Source organism: Mauremys mutica, chromosome 13 (assembly GCF_020497125.1).
Source record: "Mauremys mutica isolate MM-2020 ecotype Southern chromosome 13, ASM2049712v1, whole genome shotgun sequence".
Classification (NCBI taxonomy): domain Eukaryota; kingdom Metazoa; phylum Chordata; order Testudines; family Geoemydidae; genus Mauremys; species Mauremys mutica.
In genome coordinates this window covers 22714552-22734909 of record NC_059084.1, presented here as the reverse complement: position 1 = coordinate 22734909, position 20358 = coordinate 22714552, and positions in this window count along the sequence as shown.

Genomic DNA, 20358 nt, shown 5'->3' with positions numbered 1-20358 from the left:
AACTGATCTACACAAGCTCTGCTGCTAGCCACTATAGAGGCATGGACTGCGGCTTTAAATCACACCTGAACCCCAGAGCTCCTCTGAGTCCTTTCAGGTTGGTTTTACTGTCTGCCTAGTCAAAGTTGTAGAATCAATAGAGCTGTGCAGGAGCAAGCTGCATTCTCTTCTGCCTCATACATCACTGGCTTAGCTGTCAGCTGGGTTCTGCTCCCAGAATTTCATTTTTTTTTCCAGTTGATAGAAGGCAGCTCTTGGTGGATGGACATAGAAGCTCACATCCATTACAGCAACTAAATTGACACCATGTCAGCTAAAAATGGAGCCTCTGTTTTATTGTTGGTGAAGGTTAATGATGATGTATTAAGCAGAACAAGCACAGCTTGATTTTTCAGGTGCTGGGACATTTGCAAGCCCTTGTCAGTCAGAAAAAAAATCTTACTTTGATCCTGGACTGAGCTTACGCTGGCTGTGCTTTTCACAGAGCGAGAGTGAGGCTGCAGCTCCACCAAGCACAACTGTAAGCTTTAGCATGCCACGTGAAAGAGCCAAAGCATGACACCTCAAACAGGCAGAGCTGCAGGAAGAGAATGTGCTTAAATGATGATGGTTTGCAGAGAGTAATTAACACCTAGGCACAGGAGTGAATACACGAGAGCTTCTGCATGGGAAGGAATGATCTAGACGAGATTAACTTAACATGTACAGCACCAGTTCATAACACAATAAGGAACTAACTAAAATCATGGTATGGCCAGGCTACCAGCTCTCATTTGCAGTGGACCTGTCAGTCATCTGGCAACTAGTTTTTCTGCCTCTCTGTGCTGGAGGCTGGAGTACAGTTGGGAGAGGGTTAGATAATGTGTGTAATGCTTCTTAGAAAGCAGGCAGTTCCCTCCCTACTTGTTTTTTAAACCAAGGTTTTTAAAGTTGTTTCTCACTCCTAGGTCTGTAGCTGCTGTTTTAAATGGTGGATGGTGGCTTAGAGGGGCAGCAATGGAAACTATGCCTGGGGGCAGGGAAAATGAGGAGAAATCTCTCTATGGGTATGTCTCCATGGGAAGACAAAGTGTGTTCTTAATGAACTCGAGTTAGCCAACTTGGGTTAGAATAGCTGGGAAGACACAGCAACTTGGCCTTTAACTCAGGTCAGCAGCTTGAGTTAAAGCCTTTGGTGAGCCAGGGGTTGATGCTAACCTGAGATAAAAGCCAAATTGCTGTGTCTTCCCTGCTATTTTAACCCAAGTTAGCTAACCTGAGTTAGGAACACATCTGTTTTTGCAGTGAATAGATTCCCAATACATAAATCAGGATGGTGGGGGAACAGGAGTTGTTTGGGAGGTGCAGGGGTGGAACAGACGTGGGGAGCAGAGGCTGCTGGTGTAGGGGAGGACAATCTCCATGTAAACCTGGATTTTAGGGTGTAATGCAGTCAGAGTCCCTTCTTTGACTGAGTCCAGGCCAAGATTTAGGAAGACTCAAAGCTAGCGAGGTGGCCAGGGAAAAGGCCTTCCCATGTCCAGTAACCGCACTTAGGAGTTCTTTTCATATTAATTATAACTGATTCCTGTCTTTAGTCTAGCAAGAAGGTTATAGCTGATTGGGAAAGAGCTGATGGGACTGTGATACTAGCATTAAAAGCTATTTGTCTCAATAGAAAACAGAAATAGCCAAAGATTTAACAAAGTCACATGTCCCAGTAACTTGAAACTGATCATTTTGTTTTCTGTGTATTGCTCCTTTAAACTTCCAACATCTCTGCCTGTCTACACACTGCAGCCATTTTGACCTCTGCGTTGCTTGCAGCCTGCTACAGAGGAGATGCACACACTGTGCTCTCCGAGAGAGAGACTCGTTTTGTTGCTGTTGTACGTCCCTTGCTTTAAAACGAGTGTTTCAGACAGTAAGTATGTGGCTGCTCTGTGTATGGGAAAACATATCATTAATCACCTTTCAGAAAAATGCCAATAGCCTACATGAAACCGTAGCTGAGGGGCCAGCTTCCCCATTTTCTGAGATTTATAAAAGAGCTGTGGAAACTTGCTTTGAGAAGGAACAAGGCGTCTGCTCAGAAGGGATTTTTATTTTAGAAAACTGGAACAGAATCTGCCCAGTCGGCTTGGGAATTCTAAATATAACCCTCTTCTCCCCTTTGTGCTCAAAAAAAGGCAAAACGGACTTCATTTAAAAAAGAAAAAAAGTTGCAGGCCTCTTTCTTTTGATTCATATGGCAGGTAAGGTGAGCCATGCCCAGGTAAGGGACAAACACGCCAGGATTTGAGTGCAAATAAGGGAACAGGGCATTCCACGGACAAAACTCTAACCTGAAATTCAACAGGCTTTCACAGTCCTTGGAGTTGTTCATGTGGAGTTTTCTTGTGCCCTGGGTCTCCCCTGTGTCTATGAGGACCTAACCCTTAGAATGGCCCAAACCACAGGGAGTGGCTACCCAATGCTCACTCCTCTTTCTGCTTGAGATTCAGTAACTCCCTGTAGCTGGGCTCCCCAGCAATCCCTGCAGTAATGGCAGGCAACTGTGATGTTTTCATTGCCGGGGAGAAAGTTAACCCTCTCCCTGCCAACCAATTAAGTGGGCCTATGCACCCCATCACAATCTTGTTAAAGAAAGTCATGGCATGCACCTGAATCTTGATCACCCCCAAAACTTCCATTTTTAAGCATCCAGGATTGGCTGTACTAATTCTCTTCAGAGAATTTGTCCCAGCTGCTTGCTATTTACAAAACTAACCTAGAAATGGGCCTGAACTAGAATTGCCAATCTGACTGTCCTTCCACCATCCAAAACCCTCAGCGTCTGTTCCCCAGATAAATTTCAAAAGCTGTACAAGGTAGCAGAAATATCACATGAGAAATGTGGTGCCGTTAATGCTTCATCTGAATCTCAGCACAGGTTTGCTTTGAATACTGGAACTAGAGTCCAAACACCAGCTTTTTAGCCCAACTCAAGGAAAAGAAAAAACCATTCACACTAACTTCAATCTCCAAGCATTCGGGATGTGATATGAAGTAATAAAAGACTGGCAATTCAGTAAAGGGTGAAACGAGGCGCTCTCTCCTCCATGGCCTGTTGGGTAGAGAGGTATTGTGCTGTGCATCTCTCTCCTCTAACTGAATTTCCTCGCACAAGCTTAACATTTTTTAATATAGTTTTTGTGCCTGCAATAGACATTTTCCTCTGTCCTTGCTACCCGCAGTTATGCAGCCCATTTCTCTTTGTCACTTAGTGCAGAACTGTAGCTCTGCTGAAGGTTTATCATCACAGAAACTGGAAGGCAGGGGAGAGAAAAACACCCCACTGTTCAAACTAATGATTCCATTGATTGATGCCAAGAACTAATGTCAACTTGGTTGAGTTGCTCCAAATGCTTGTTGCCACAGGGCAGAAAGTCCCAAGACTCCGTGCTAATGCTTACAAGAAGAATGCTATCCCCGCCCTCCAAACTATAGGCATTAAGGTGTTAATGTGGGAACACCCATTCTATACTGTAAAAGCATGAAAGCAATTTGTTTGGGGCTCTCTAGCCTGCGATGGTCACTGATAAGGCCATGTGAGGGACATGGCAAAGATGTCCCTCGTTACACTTGGCAAAGATCTAGGCACTCTGCACTGCTCAGAGGTAAAACCTTTTATGCCTCCCTGGCAAGGAACTGGTTAACAGCTAACCCTTATGGAAAAAAACCCTGTAGAACTTGGAATAAGGATGAAAGCAAAAGGGTTTTGTACACATTACTAGGGACAACCTACAGGGAGGGCTTCTCACACCAGCCCCAAGGTTGCTGTGATGGGTATAAGGGGTAGCAGAGAATTCTACCAATTGAACTGCCATTGTCAGCCCTATGTTACCTTCAAGACCTGGCCACAATTGGACACCCGTGGCTGGCCTCTGCTGGCTGATTTGGGCTCAGAGGGCTCAGGCTAAGGGGCTATTTAATTGAAGTGTTGCCACTCAGATGTGGACTGCAGTTCAAGCTCTGGGACCTTCCCCTTACATGGTCCTACAGCCCAGGCTCCAGCACAAGCACAAATGGTGACACCACAGTTAAACAGCCCCTTAGCCTGAGCCTGTTAGCCCAAGTCAGCTGGCACAGGCCAGCTCCAGGTGTTTAACGTCAGGATAGACATACCCTGAGAGGCAGGGCTGTGGCACATGCTGCTAGAGCCATTCTGGCTTGTATTGCTAGCCACAGGCAGTCCTGGGAATACCTTAGAGCAGCCCAGGGGTGGGAAGGTGCAAAGTTGGCTTAAAGCCACTTTTCCTCTGGACTCCAGCCCTGTGCTGTTCTCCTTCAGGCACAACACAGACTCTGATCTATACTCTTGACAGACAATGAGAGCTTTTCTGTAGGGTTTCTCAACTCTCCTATGAAATCCTATAGAAGAAATGAAGTTATCACCTCTAGAGAATCTCATCTACTAGATACTACAGCATCACCATCTATAAATAATTTAATACCTCCTAAACTGTATAGAAGATATATTAGTTTCTTCTATAGAATTTCATAGGATGATCTATACAGAGAATGAGACCCTTTCTGTAGAGTTTTTAACGTCTAAAGGATGGTGAAGTTATAGAAAAGGTCTCATGGCTGCCCATACGAGAGATACTGATGTTCTAGCATATACATTGCTCATCCAGGTAAAATAAAATTGTCATCAATAAAAAAAGTATTACACCTCTATCTTGTTTACATACGTAGGTCAGTTACCTTTGTCAAGGCTTTTTAAGGCTTTGGATGTATTATAAATATGATCTGAAGAGCGAATATGCTGGTGCTGTGTTGTAACACCAGCAGTGGTACAGCAGCTTCCCTGAGCTGGAATGGAAAGTGACAAAGTATCATGTACTGTACAGCAAATTTTTTTTTGTTTAAATTAAACTTTTTGTATAAATAGTCATTCAGACTGATTATATAATCTCCCACATTTAGAATGTCTTTGCTGCAACCATGGCAACTCCCAGAGCTGAATGCGATGAGTTCAAACTTTATTCTAAATTTGCTGATGAGGGGTGAAGAAACAGCTCCAGAAACCCTCCATCCTTCCTATTAGTTCTATGCAGTGTTGTTGTAGCCTGCAGGAGAGCTCATTGGTGACCTGAAGAGGAGCTCAGTATAAGCATGAAAGCTCAGCTCTCTCACCAGCAAAAGTTGGGCCAATAAAAGATATTACATCACCCACCTTCTCTCTCTAACTCCCTTCCTATTTGTATCTGGAGTTCAGTCCAGCTTGGGTTGATGGAACCATGGTCTTAAGCAGGATGAGATGGAAACAAGCTCCTATCCAGTTGAATTACTGAAGTCCATTATAATGCCTAGGAAGCTGCAACATGCTTATAGAAAATAAGTTTTGACATTCTTTCTGTTTCAGTTTTTGGTAAAACGGAATTGATCCGTGGATTAGCAGCGCTGGAGATTGAAATCTGTTTATCCACAGAATAGGTACAGCACAGATGGCATCAGTGCAAACTTCCCCACCTAGCCCCACTGATATGCTTCATCTCTGACCTGGCGAGATGACCTATAGGGACGAGAGGGTTCTTGAAGTTCATCCTTCGTGCTGTAACTGGTGATAAGAGAGAAAGTCCAAGCTAAAGTTTAGAGCAAGGGACTGTGACCCAGGACTCACAGGGACTGCTCCTCGTACTGCAGGGTCCATGTAACTCCCATTGCGGTTTATCCTGCAGTTGGAGAATGGGGCCCGTTGATTTTATTCTCAGCCCTACCACTGACTTGATGTGACCTTGGACAAGTCACATTACCTCTTGTAAAACTCCATAGCCCATTACGAAGCCACCAAATTCCCAACTGCTCTTATTGTTTAGTCTTTAAGTTAGTTATAAAGGGTGAGAAGGTCATAAAAGGACCAAAACTGTGCGCACTAAATAGGAAAGGGCTGGGGAGGGGAAGAGGGGAGGAAGAGTCAGACAGGGAAATTGTTTTAATTAAGCATGATGCAATCTGTGTGTGTGTGTGTGTGTGTGTGTGTCTGCACACTATAATTCTTAGTATTTCCTTAAATGGAGTAAGTCACCCTTTCTGATGCCACAAGCACCCCTGCTGAAATTACAGCCATATGTGGTCAGGTTTTCAAAAGGACTTTTTAAGATGTACCTGCATGTGCACTTGTTTGAATGGGCACAATCGTTCACTAGCAGCATTTTTGCTTTGCAGTAGCACAGCTGTCTCAGTATTGGGGCTGCACTGTATTAATATACAAGCTTGTTTCTGAAGGTCCTTTGGAAAAATGTTCTCAAGTCCAGTAAGTGCTATGCTCATATGATTGTGATTTGGGGATTACAGCACAGCAGCTATGATCTGATCAAGGAAACAGTGTGACATTACTTAGTATTCTATTTAAAACCTTCATAGCAACAAATGAAAGCGATGGTGTCACACTTCTCCTTATTTCAGGCATTTTAAAATTTGTACAAGGATTTAATCTCTTGCTTCAACTGGAAATTTACAGCAAATAAAAGACCTAGCAATGCAAAGCTATAATTACAATTACATTTACAAAAAAAGAGTAGCAATCAATATCTCATGTATAGACAGTGATTTTGACTATACCTAATCAATGGCAGTGCTAATTACACACTTATAGCAATTAATTTCTTTCCAATTACATCTTAATTACTAGCTATGTTATGGCACATGCACCTAGAGATTGTGTGTGACAGGAAGCCATATACTTTTTCCCCTTCTCCTGGAGTGAGCTCTGGCACCATTAAATGCTGGTCTGCTTGCAGCAGACTGGAGGGAAAACATAGATTAAATGCAATAATTAATTATGTGCATTTGAAATTGAATAGGAGAAAAAGCATTATAAATAGGGCAGCTGAGCTTGTATATTAACTGTAGCTGGTTGCTTTAATTTGCTTTCTCATTGATACTTTCTAATTCCTTTTTCATTACATTTGGTGCAGGGATAAATTCTGCCAGAGTTAATACTTTTGTGGTGATGCTAGACCCATTTTAAATGCATTTATTCTTCTACCTGTAGGAAATGGATCTTTTTGTTATCTCCTCCACTGCCTGAATCCCGTGGAGGATTCAATAAACCCAGACATTCAAGGGAATAATGGCAGCGCTGTTAGCCTGACATATGCACAAAACCACCAGGCCTCAGTATAATGGGGGCTATTGGGAATAAACAAATAAAAGGCCACCTGAGCCTCCCTTGCATAATAATGGGATCCAGGAGCTTCTCTTGGAGCAAAGTAAACAAGTCAGTGAATTAACACAAGTCTTGGCCTCTTGGTAGGTATTATTCACTTTTCTTTATTAGGTTGTTCTCTTGGAATTGGGCTCAACTTGACTTGCAACTTTTGTTTAGACTTCCGTGCCCACGTTTTCTGCTTTGAAGATGCACCCCTCCCAGAAGCATGAGCTACTCTCTTCTTTCCAGTGGAAAGGGCAATTGGTGCAAGTCATAGCTGGAGCTGCTCAGTAGCACGGCCAATCTGAGCAGTGACTGGGGATGGCCAGAAAGGGAAGATTTAGGTCGGCTTGTGGTCACAGCAAAAAATATCAGATATGATACAGAATCATGGATCAAAAGAAAAAGGTTTCCTGTGGGGTAACCTTAGCTCTCCTCTCTATTCTCACCCACCCAGCTCAGAATTGTTCCAGTGCTTGGTTCTGTCCAGTTTGTACTCACTCACATGAATAAGTTTTCATTTTTAACTCCTAGAGCTCTGTTCTACTAGCTAGTAGATTTCAGTGTCAAGAAGCTCTTCCTGATCAAACTTTTCCTTCGTTCCATTATACCTTTGTATTACACTTTTTGCTTCATTCCGTTACAACTCCTGGTAATGTCTTCGGAGCACAGTAAAAGGCCTGTTTTCCACATCAGCCTCACCTTCTCCAAATAGTCACAGAAAGTTGTATTCCTTTTCTAAAACTCCACTCCTGCAAGTGCTTACATGTATGCTTAACTTCAAACACACGTGGTCCCATTGAAGCCAATGGGACTTACATACATGCTTAAGCGAGCTGCTGAATTTGGGGCCTTCATCATGATTGAATTTACTTATTTTTAAACTTTTCACGTATATCAGTCCCTCCAGTCTCAACTACTTCTACTGCTTTTCTTTGAATCCCCTCTGGTTTGACATCTTCCTGATCTGGAGGAGTTCACTAATGAACATAATAATGTTGTTTGCTCTTGTCAGTGCTTTGTACAGGATTTGTTAATCTCCTCCCCCACCCCATACACACACACACACACACTTCACTTACACTACCTCACAAAGCTTCTTAAAGCAACCCAAAATCCCCCTGTCTGCTTTCATAGCAGCATTCCACTGCAAGCATCTGTGACCAAGACTACCATGTAGTGCACAGTCTTCATCTTTTCTACTGAAGCAAGTACAGGTATGGGGTAAGACTAAATTTGCATATTAAGCTTCATAAATCCTCTAGACAGCTTCTAGATGTTTCTAATGCATGTGATAAAAAAAGCAATCAGCAGAGACGTATACTAGTACAGAGAATCATCAGTACCTCTTGGGTATCTTCCATATATTTAGATGTAAGGCTTTCTGCAACCCCCAATGAATTCAGTGGGAGTAGGATCATGCCCTTAGTGCAGATTAAGTGGTCTGCACACAGCTGGTTGGATCTGTATCCGCTTAGACAACATTTCTTTACAAGCATCACTGAAGTCATGGCAAAGATTCTGGAATGTATCAAAGAACACATGGCACCTACGAAGAAACAGTCTTAGAGAAATAAGAAGGTTGCTGAGCTGACAGAATATGGTGAGGAAGAAAACAAGAAACCAAAATCCATTTATACCTAGGTATCATGCCACTACAGCTAAGAGTGGTTGCCATCAGAATACAACCTTTTTCCAGCACTAACCTTATCACACAGTGGCATAGGAAATACTGCAGTATTACCCTATGCTGCCTACTTCTGTGATCAGACTAAAATTAGAATGGCTAGAATTTCCTATTTTCTAACTACACTGTGCCCTCTTCCTTATGAAAGAAATTCATTTATGTAACCCATATTTCATGAAGGCAAATGAAGAGGAATCTCAAATCTCCCATAATTATTATAATTATTTCTGCTTGATAGTTAATTACTCTACCGAATGAGCTGGCAGTACAATCATTGGCAGGTAAAGCTCAGCTGAAATCTTTTCTTATTCTTGAAATTTTGTTTCTAAAAGGGGGCTGAATCTATTCAGGGATTGTTACAGCATACGTTTAAACACTACATTTCCTATTAGATGCAGTGAGTTTAGCAGTCTCAGTCCCACAGGTGTCCACATCGTAAAACCATGATTTGATGCCCAGTATAGAAGGCTAAGGCCCAGGATGTGAGGTTCTTGCTTACATGAGTAGTTTCATTGACGTCAGTGGTACTGATCCTGAGTAAATGCTCACCAATTTTGAGCAAGGGGGGGGGTCACAATCTAGCCCTAAATAAATAGATCAGCATGGAGCTTGAACTTGTCTTTCCTTTTGGACAGATGCTATCATCAGAGTTGAGACACCCTGAAGTAGGGTTGTTTGTGTACGATGGAAGCTGGCATTATTATTGTCCATGCTGTTCCTCCTCTATAGATAAAAGATTTAAGTAATCAGTGCTGTCAGTCAAACACCTTCCAAAGGCACTAGAAATCCTGGGGAGAAAATGGTTTCAAAAGAACTGAAAACACTGAATTGTTTTGGTGCCTTTCTAAGACGAATTGAGGGGTGTTGGATTGATATTCTCAAGTGTTCAGTCACTTCAGTGTGAGAACTACGTGTGCCAGAGGAAGCAACAGTAAAACTGAGGATTGTATGAAATGTGTATTAAATTACTAATGGAGAAACCACTTGAGTAATGCAGTCATCCCAAATGTATATTAAAAACACCTTTATCTCACATCACAGCCAGGGCACGCTTGCTCTTGTATATGTAGGTGTGGTAGAATTCAATTTTTAAAAAATAGTGTTGACAGATAACATCAATGTTTGTTTAAGGCATTTTTTCAGTGTGTATCAATTTAAATTTTCACAGTTGAGGGAAATTATAGGGGGATCAGACAATTATTTAATGACACTAGATTTGAGATTCAAAAAAGCTAAAGCTTTATAAATTATTAAAATATAAATTGTCAACTTCACATTTCAAAATATACAAAGTAAATAGCCTTAAATAAACAAATCGTACCTGTTTTTACTATTCATTCACTAGTCCACTTGTAACAAACCTAATTCAAAAGTCTAAATCAGTGTTCTCAAAACCAGTCCACTGTTTGTTCAGGGAAAGCCCCTGGCGGGCCGAGCCGGTTTGTTTACCTGCCGCATCCGCAGCTTCAGATGATCGCGGCTCCCACTGGCCACGGTTCGCCGTCCCAGGCCAATGGGGGCTGCGGGAAGCAACGCGAGCCGAGGGATGTGCTGGCAGCCCTTTCCACAGCCCCCATTGGCCTGGAGCGGTGAACCGCGGCCAGTTGGAGCCGCAATTGGCCGAACCTGAGGTAAACAAACTGGCCCGGCCCGCCAGGGGCTTTCCCTGAACAAGCGGCGGACCGGCTTTGAGAACCACTGGTCTAAATCGCTGGATTCTGATTCTAAGAAGTTCTCAAGCAGCTTTTTTCTTACTTTGACGATCTGTAAATTCCAATCATCATCATTGGAAATGTTCATTTCTTGGTTTGTGTGTGCATGGTGAAATCAACATTTATCAACTTTTACTGATGAAAGTTAAATCCTTCCAAGCCTATGTATATGTAATATATACACGTATATATATTTCCCTTTAAATACTTTTTAGTTTTCTCTTCACTAACTGCTATGTAGCTCAGTACTTTTAGTATTTTCTATACTACCACTGAAATGAGCATTGCATTATACCTAATCTATATAACAATCTGGTGATCTTTGCAAAATTTAATATATTTCAGTCTAAAATGTTTATCCATATGTATATAGTATGTGTATTCATCCCAAGGAAGTTTTCTGAAGCCTACAATCAATATGTAGTATCGAAGATGCATGTTTTCAGGTGAGCTGTAAAAGGACCGTGTTGCCAGTCTCAGTTGGGGAGATGGAATTAGGTGCATTTACTGAACTCTCATATCTGGGAACCTTTCTACTGTTTAAAAGAATCAATGGGCTATATAGACTGGCTGCTGATTGGGTTCCTAGATCTAGTTGTAAAGTGCTCAGTGCTTCTGTAGCATTTGTGTTTTTGTAAGCTATTGTGGCATTTTAACACCACCAAGATTCTAATTTTAAAACCCATCCGAAACTTCCCAGGCTGCAGGTATATCTAAGGCTCAGAAATGGAGCCAGGTTTTGTTTTCATTTGAAGTATCCAAACTGCTGACAATTAAACCTAATTGTATGAATAAGCTCCTTAACGGAATGCACTGTTGGGCTTTCATCCAATCTAGTGCTGGCAGGAGAAGAGAAATCCATATGCAGAGAGTCTGTCAACTTCCTGTAACCTGGGAGGACAGGACTTTATTGCAGTTTAATAGAAACATTAAAGGATCCTGGTCTGCATTCCTTTCCAGGAAAATTCCATTTCTCTCATATGAAGTTTAGCTTTAATATTCCCTTATCCTCAGTATCCCGCATTTCCCTTTTACAGGTGTGGGGGTTTGGTTTTTGTTGTTGTTTGTTTTTATTAGAAATCCACCTCCAAGAAGGACTAGAATCTCCATGGGTTTTTATTCTGGGCTCTGGTTCTGCCAACCCAGAAAATTTGAGACGGGTGAGCTAGAGATAAGTGAAAAGCCCTGAGGCTTTTCATGGAGAGATACTTTTTGAAATATTGTTTCATTTCCCTCAAGGGTGGCATCTGTATATTTTGGTTGCATCTTGCATGACCCTCATATCCTTACTGTTACTATACCTGCCTCAGAGGCAGCTCTCTACACCTATGATTATATGGAATAAATCTTTTTCTGCAGATCAGGGCTGAGTTTCTTTCAGTTTTATTTTTCTTTGGCTTAATTTTAATTTATTTTCGCTTATTCTATCAGGTATAGGTCTTAAAGCAGCTACGCAGGATGAATAAATCTAAATATCATTACCAATAATTGGATAAGCAGTGTGATGGACTTCTGTAACACCTCTAAAATCATCTTTGTTTCATGTTACATGGGAGAGGGTAGTCATGTGATTACCTCCCTTCCAGGGAATTCTGACTGCCACCTTCCTGACTGCTGGGAAGTGTGACGTGGGATACTAATCCTTGCCCAGATAATCAGATGCTGAGGTATTGCCTGTTGCTTTTCCTGACTCATAGGAGGAGGGTGTGAATACTACATGCTGGGGGATACCGGGGGATACCAGGGGATACCACCCTCATGTCCTATTCTGCCCAGATTACCAAGAGGGTGAATCTATCCATTCTACCTCATTCTTGTTTTATAGGGGCCCCCTCTCCCCTCATGTCTTTCCCATCCCTCCCGCCTATTTCTGTGTGAAAGAGGTACCTCTTAAGCCTTCCCCTTGCTCCCCATGAGGCCATAACAAGGCTCACTGACTGCTGCAACTGTGTCTTTGCAAGGAGCCTCCTGATTAGTGCTTGGCTCTCTGGGCCGACCTGTCAAGTTCTAATCAGGTCACTCAGGATTGATGGTAGAAGATCCTTAGAGCCTAGCGCTCAGTATTCTCCAATTCGGTTTCCCCTCTAAAGTGGTGACCCATTTTCTTTTGCTGCAAGGATCCTTGCAGAACCCACCACTACCTTCGCTCACTGTAGAAACTCACTTAGCTGCCATGTTGCACCTTGGAAACTTCTGCAACCTGCCCTAACTTTTCTGCAATCAGCCCAGTTTTGAGAGAGTGATTTTCTAAATAAATTTCTTTTGAGGCAGCATGGCCCAGCGGATAGGATGCTAGACTGGGAGTCAAGGAGAAATTAATTGTATTTGTGGCACCGTGGCTGACTTCTTGTCACTATGAGATACACAGACTATCCCATAGATGTAATGAGCAAAAAGATGCACCATCGCCTTTTTAAAGGATTTTGAGATGTATGGATGAAAAATGCTGTATATCTGGCAAGTATTTTTGGGGCAACGCGGCTGCTCTCTCAAGCTTTGTAATTTCCTGGACTCAGTGGTGTTGGCAATTTCTTCCAGTTCAGCATCTGAAAATTTCATTAGTCCTATTATCTCCCTGATCAGATCATCACTGAAGAAATTATATGGTACCTCTCAGTAGTGTGCTGGTTATTGCATAAAGTCCTAGCCCTCTGCTGTAGAAATGTCATGGGTACAACACTGTGCCCCTGAATAGGAGCTTTAAAATCTTCTAAAACAGGCCTTTTCCCTCAATTGGGACCCTTGGACACTTGACATTAGTATCTGTCCTTTATGTGAGTGCAGAAGAGGAAGGGTGAACAATACCAGGAACAATTGCAGTCCCTGCACTCCACTGAATGCCTGGAAGGAAGCCCCTGGAACTCTAGCTGTTCCGAAGGGCTCAAGAGGGGAGGCAAGAAGGTTGAGCGCCACGTCCACCTCATTCCAAGACCTGCCAGCAGACCTGACCACTTCAGTGAGGAGCACTTGTTACTAAGAGATGGGGCAGAGGGCAGAATCCCTGTATAACATGTAGCTCCAAGGTGGACACTTTCTGAGGCACAGCTCTCTTGTAGATGGACAACTCTACATGCCCCTGTGTCATAATGGCATCAGATGACCTTTAGCCAAATGAGGAGAAGCATGAACTGGTTCTGAGGACATACCTAAACAGTCCTCATCTAATTTTCTCCAGTCAGAAAGCTGCCGTGCATGATTCCCAGAAGAAAGGAGCTAACAGTAGGATAATAGCAAAGCCTTCAGATTCAGAGGATCCCTTCATATGGGGGGTGCATAGAAAAATGTCACTTAGAGAAATTCCTGGTTCTCAGATCCGCAGTATCTGCACCACCTCCCCATCTTCTCCTTGCTCTGCACTTGTGTTTATCGTCTCATATTTTAGCAAGCATTCAGCTTTATTTAAATGCGTCTTACTACAAATCAAAAAACTTAAATTGATTCATGAGGATTTACAGCATTTTAATTACGGAGTATGTTTTCCAGTGATTTAAAGGCTGATAAGAGCTTGAAACAGCCTGAGATTCGAGAGAAAATGAGAAACATGACATTTTGAAAAGGAAACCAATTTTCTTCAACTTAAACTGTTGCTCATATAAACCAAATTATAAATATACCGTGTGACTGTAATGGTACAGAAGGTTGCTTACGAAAATATGATTAGTAGTGCAATTTTCTCAGAGGTTTCCACTGCTTTTTTCCTTTACTGGCTTTAATGCAAGAAAAAATAACAATCCTCCCTCACCCACCCCATCTTTCCAAATGAAAATACAATGACAAATCATGGTATGGAGCATCCTAATAAAGCTCCGCTCTGCCATGTAGGAGTACTCAGTGCTCACCCAAGGTGAAGAATAAACTCTCTTGTGATGTATGTGTGCACAAGGACATCTTACTAACGTGCAATGACCTCCTGTGAATGCTCAACCCACTGTTAAAATTCTGCATGCATTGGCATCCACAGTTGGTAAAGAAGGATTAAATGAACATGGATAATGAGCTAGCCTTTGTACTCTAAAGATGGTCCCTTCAGAACTAGGTGGGTTGGAACAGTATGAAGACACTTGGGGCATTGCTGCCTGCAGTATACCAGTTCTCTCTATTTATAACCTACTTCACAGGGTTTGTACCTTTGGGCATTATGAAATTTACCAATGCTAAATTTCACTTAAAAAAAAATCTCACCTTCTCTACCTGGATATAAAAAGAAAAGGGAGTTCTCACCGTGTTCTTAGACAGAACTTCCTACACTGCTGGAGAGAGAAACTGCCAGCAATTCCTCTGTGTAATAGTATGTAAAGTGTTTTAAAAGACATGAGATACAAGTAAGATTATTGTGTTTAGCAATAATGACAGGAAAGGAAATGCAAGAAGAGTACGGGAGTAATAATAATATAATGGGCGTGGCTTGGGTAAGTAGATGTGGGGTAGAGTTTGCCTTACACAGAATGAGTGAGCCTGCCCTCACACCTGGAGGATCCCTGGAAGGCCAGAACCATCCACACAGAGGCTCTGTGCCCCTGGCACTGCAGCTCGGATGGAGCCATGAGACCAAAGCCTCTTCTGGCTCCAGGTGTCTCTGGATGTCCCTGAAAGAGGAATCCCTGCCCCTGCAGCAGAAGAAGAGATATCCAAGATGATAGGCACCAGGATTAATAGCCTTTCCTGGGAACCTTTGCTGGGCATAGCAGGAGAAACTGTGTTCATCCTCCATAGCTCCCTCCCTTTTCCCAGTCAGTGCACGCCCAGTCCCCACAAGTCCACATGCATATATGGCTCCACAGACTAGCAGAGGCCTCCATGAGGTCTACAGGAAGGGGTAGCTGGCCCTGCCGACCCCCTTTTGCAGCAGAGCGTGTTCTTTATGCACAGATCCTGGGAGCACAATACCCCCTTTGCAATCTAAGTTGTGCCCACAACCTATGCCCATTCACGTGCAACTGAGGCAAAGTGTATGTCAAATCCACATCTGCATAATTAGAGTCCAATTCTGGAACCCTGTGTATCATGTTACTACCTGCTCTGTGTGCACACATGCATTTTTTTAATATATAGTTGCCTGCGCAAGAACCTACAAGATTTATTGTGCACAGCTTCAGCACAAAGTTGGAAAAAATATGACCTTCAGTGCTTTGATAAAACACTAAAAAAGTATGCCTAGTCAACATCTATGGCAACAGGGAGAGTATTACATTGGGCTTTAACTTCATCCTGGACAACCCACATCCTGAAAAGATTCTTGGTGTAGGTCCTCTGTAGAATGGCCCAAAGAACCAGAAGGGAATGTAACTTCCAAGATTCCTTCATTTTCTTTGGGTCTGGACCTATAAATGGCACATTCTAAGGTGTCATACTATTTCCACCAAGTGTGGGAGGGAGGAAGTGGACAAAAAACAGCTCTATAAATTGCCCTTGGAGCAAACATGCAGGACGAAAAGAAAAGACTTTTCCAGTAATGCTGCCGTCAGTATATATTTTTGTAAAGCTCGAGTCACAAATCACTACCATAGGGACACCTTTGACATGACAAACTGGATATCTGATGTCTGAATGGATCTGGCAAGAGGAAAGGGGAAGATTAATAAACCAGGAAGCTGCTATGCCTAAGTAATTGGCATAGAGAAATGGCCTACAGAAAGTCACCCCGACAGCACAGTGGGAGTGTACTAGAATGTGGTAGGGGCTTACTTAGCCCTGTAACTTAGAGTCCATGACAGTTTCAAATTTTTAGAAGCCACATAAGAAATCAGAGTATGTTTATAAGGAAGGTGAGTGAGGCAATATCTTTTATTGGACCAACTTCTGCTGGTGACAAACACAAGCTTACACAGAGCTCTTATTCGGGTCTGGGAAATGCACTCAGTGTCACAGCTAAATACAAGAAGCAGCAGCTTGTTTAGCGTAAGTAGTTAGCACATATTTCAAGGCACCATTCAAAGTGAAGTGGCCAGTTTCCCCCTATGACTAGAGAGAGACTAAGGAGAAAAAAAGCTGGGGAGGATGTGCAATTAGTGGGTTACAGATTGTTGTAATAAGCCATAAATCCAGGATCCTTGTTCAGTCCATGCTTTTTTAGCGTCTAGCAGTTATTAATTTAAGCTCCCAGGCTCATCTTTTGAAGGTGTTGTGCAGGTTTCCCTAGAGGATGAGGACAGAGAGGTCAGATATGGAGTGATCGCTTTGTGAAAAGTGTTCACCCACAGGTGACAGAGTGTTGTTGTCTTTAATTATTTTTCCATGAGAGTTCATTTGAGAGAGTGTAGAGATTGTCTTGTTTCACCCACAGAGTTGTTATTGGGGCATTTAGTTCACTGGATGAGGCACATTACATGCTGTGATAGGCATGTGTGATACCCATGGATCTTGAAAGGTGTGTTGATCACCATAGGAGTGGAGATATAAAACCTGTAGCCAATCTATTGTTCTGTCAGGGGCCGATGCCACTTTGAGTTGGTGGGTCCTGGTCTGTGAGGAGCTTGCTTTGGATGATGAGTTTCAGGATAGGGGGGTGTTCGTTGAAGGCCAAAAGAGGAAGCTCAAAAAAAAATTTCTTTCAGTGTGAGCTGCAATTGTTTAATGATACTGCATATGGGTTCCATTGTGGATGGGAAGGTAGGTGAAAACTAGGGTGCAGCGTTATTTATGTCTTGAAGCAGGTCCTGTCGGGATATTTGGGTGGCCCGTTCCATGATGCGATCTACTTCTCTGGTGTACCATTCTTGTTTGGTGAAGGCAGTTTTAAGTGACTTAAGGTATATGTCCCCAACTTTCTCCTTGCAGCATATTCTGTGGTATGAGATCCTGGCTGTAGATAACATATTTCTTAATGTGTTTGGGATGGTTATTGGATCTGTGTGGGTATAAGGACCCATGGGATTTTTTACTATATCAGGTTATAGGGTTCCTTTGCTGATGCTGATGTCTATGAAGTTGATACTTGTATGGGAGTGTTCTAACGATAGTTTCATGGTGGTGGTTGTTGAAGGTGAGGTAGAAATCTGAGGGAGTTTAGGTCATCTGTCCAGAGGATGAAAAAATATCATCGATGCGTCTCACTTATATAGGAAGAAATACAGTTAAAGAAATAAAGAGCTAATTATAAAAAGTCCACCCTAAGACTAGTGCTAATCACAATAATGTGAGGATTTACACTATCCAAAATGCTGAACTAGCCAAAGCCGTGAGCTGTCTGCATGAATATCCCGAATGTTCAATTAAGATAAGGCTGTTAGGATATTGTTTACTCTGCCATAGACTTATTTTTTTTTGCCAAGGATGAGGCTTGAAGATCAATAAAAATGAAGCAACTATTAATACAGCACATAATGTCCCATACCTCACAACCGTCCATCACTCAGTCCTTGGGCCCCACTGCTGCCAGCCAAACTGGGTCACCTGTTGAATCCCTTTCACCCTTTGTAACTTCTCATTAACTTGTTAGCTGTAAGGATTTGTTTATTCCATATGAACACTGTGACATTGCACTCTATATGATTTTATGAAAATATGCTAATGAGTGTGAATATAATGTAACCGGGATATGCTTCGTGCAAAAGGTCTCTTGTAAGGTATCATTACAAAGCTTATAATCTACTGACTGTTCATCCCATTTGTATGAATGTAGCATTTTTGTATATGAAACTAGAAATATGAAATATAACTCTGCAGGCCTATTGTAATTATGCAAAGTGAGCACCATTAATGGTGGTTTAGAATCTTGATGGCTCCCATTAACCAGGACAAGTGTTGGTAGATGGCTGTTTTACTCGTAAGTTTTCCTGTATACGTCTGTGCTGGCAAGTGGGTAATGAAGCCTTACAGCAACATGTGATCATGTCACCTGAACTGGAATCCATCTTTAACCTGGTGCTTTTCCATTGAGAAGGAGGGGTGGGAACCCAGAGAGGGACAAAGGATTCCCACCTTGTGCAAGAGAGATATAAGTGGGTGGAACGGAACAAAGTGGCAGCAATCATGAGAAATCCCCTAGCTACCACCTGAGCTGGAACAAGGGCTGTACCAGGGGAAAGGATTGTGCCCAGACTAGGAAGGCATCCAGTCTGTGATAGAAGCTTATTGAAACATTTCTGGGGGTGAGGTTTTCATCTGTAATCATCATCTTACTGTATTAGGTGTAGACTTGCGTGTTTTATTTTATTTGGCTTGGTAATTCACTTTGTTCTGTCTGCTATTACTTGGAACCACTTAAACCTTACTTTTTATATTTAATAAAATCACTTTTTACTTATTAATTCACCCAGCGTATGTATTAATACTGGAGGGGGGCGGGCAAACATCCATGCATCTCTCTTTATCAGTATTATAGACGGTGAACAATGTATGAGTTTACCCTGCATAAGCTTTATACAGGGTAAAATGGATTTATTTGGGGGTTGGACCCCATTGGGAGTTGGGCATCTGAGTGTTAGAGACAGGAACACTCCTTAAGCTGCTTTCAGTTAAGCTTGCAGTTTGTGGGACGTGGTTCAGACCTGGGTCTTTGTTTGTGGCTGGCAGGCGTGGCTGGCGCAACCAGGCAGGGTTCTGGAGTCCCAAGCCGGCAGGGAAAGCAGGGGCAGAAGTAGTCTTGGCACATCACTTGGCAGCCCCAAGTGGGTTTCTGTGATCCAACCTGTCACAAACACCATCCTTGCTGACTCAGTTAGGGATGTATAAATACTGAGAGATTCTCATTAAAGGGCCAGCCTCTGAATGGTCCTTGCACGATCACAGGAATGCTGCATAAGAACTAAACCCATCACTTGCCTGGTTACACAAGAGTCGCTCGCAATAGCAGTCCTTCAGCTCAGATATGCAAGGGTGGGTTGCTCCTTCTACACCCAGGGACCAAGATACCAGAAAGGGGGTGGAGGAGATGGGATCCTGGCCCCAGACACCTTTGCAGTGGATGGAACAACCAAGTTGGTGGTGGGAGCAGATTGTGCACTCCTGCTTGTACTTTAGGAAGCCCTATGAGATATTGTGCCTCAGTCAGGCACAATCTCCACATTCTCTTCTAGGGGTCATGGGGCTGCACCTCATCCCTTACAGAGGGCTAGCACACATGTGCCTGGCCCTAATTTCGTGATCTTACACTGTACAGTTTTCTGTGCAGCATAAGAATACAGTTTTGGGTTTACAACCCAGAGGGGGTATGTAGTTGAGTGCTGGGCAATTCCCTAGCTGAGTCTTCCCGTGCAGAGCTGATTTCAGTGTTTGTGTCTTTCTGCAGCTGGTTGTGTCCCTACCTGTGTGTGTGCTTGAGGGCCTGGCTCAGCAGGACAGTGTAAGGGAGCCCAGGCTGGTGGAACAGGTGGGCTCAGTGGCACCCTGGAAAGAGGGGCAACATGTCTCAATGGTCATTATCGCCATTTCATATTTCCTAGATAAACATTAATTACTCTTAATAGAAGCCACTTTTTACTTGCTGACAAATCAGAAAACAGAAAAATTCTTCACCACATTAATGTTAGGGTGACCAGATGTCCCAATTTTAGAGGGACAGTCCCAATTTTTGGGTCTTTTTCTTATATAGGCTCCTATTACCCCCACCCTCTGTCCTGATTTTTCACAGTTGCCGTCTGGTCACCCTAATAAATATATGCTTGGCACCTGACTTCAGCCATTCAGACATTCTGGCCCCATTCATAGCCCTGGGAGGATAAATTCTGGAGATAGCCAAGCATGACTCATGTTGACTGTGGTGGAAACATTTCCACCCAAGTCTTGAACAAAGTATCCCTAGCAGACACACTGCCACAGATGAGCATTGCTTTCTAACCCAC